Source organism: Colobus angolensis, unplaced genomic scaffold (assembly GCF_000951035.1).
Source record: "Colobus angolensis palliatus isolate OR3802 unplaced genomic scaffold, Cang.pa_1.0 Scaffold165, whole genome shotgun sequence".
Taxonomy (NCBI): Eukaryota; Metazoa; Chordata; class Mammalia; order Primates; family Cercopithecidae; genus Colobus; species Colobus angolensis.
In genome coordinates, this window is record NW_012114766.1 from 128,100 (window position 1) to 128,599 (window position 500).

A 500-nucleotide genomic window follows, 5' to 3' on the forward strand; every position below is an offset into this window, starting at 1 on the left:
AAAAAAAAAAAAAAAAAATTCTCAACATAGTAGATAACTGAAAACCACAATGAGATAGCACAGTTGGTCTGTATCTGTTAGAACTGCTAAACTCTAAAAAAATGACAAATTGCTGGAGGAAAAGCAAGAACTCTTTTCATTGCTGGTGGAAGACAGTGGGTAAGACCAGAATATGCCACCCCAAAATATGTCCCTTTTGGCATAAGAATTAGTCTGAGCTGATTACTTTGGAAAAAATGCTAAAAAAGGAAGTTCTGAAAACAGAGTAGAATTACCCTTGTGTAAGGAAAATTTACATCTATAAAGGAAATCCCCATTTAAAAGATCTCTCTCTCTCTCTCTCTCTCTCTCGACACCAACCAAGAAGAGAAGGATGACTAAATCACTGAAGAGTCTTATCAATGGAGAACGCATGGAGTTAAGTCTGTATAAGAAAACTTACCCTTGTCTACTGTGCTTTTGCTTGTTACATCCCCACTACTGAGCCTCAAATCTTCTTT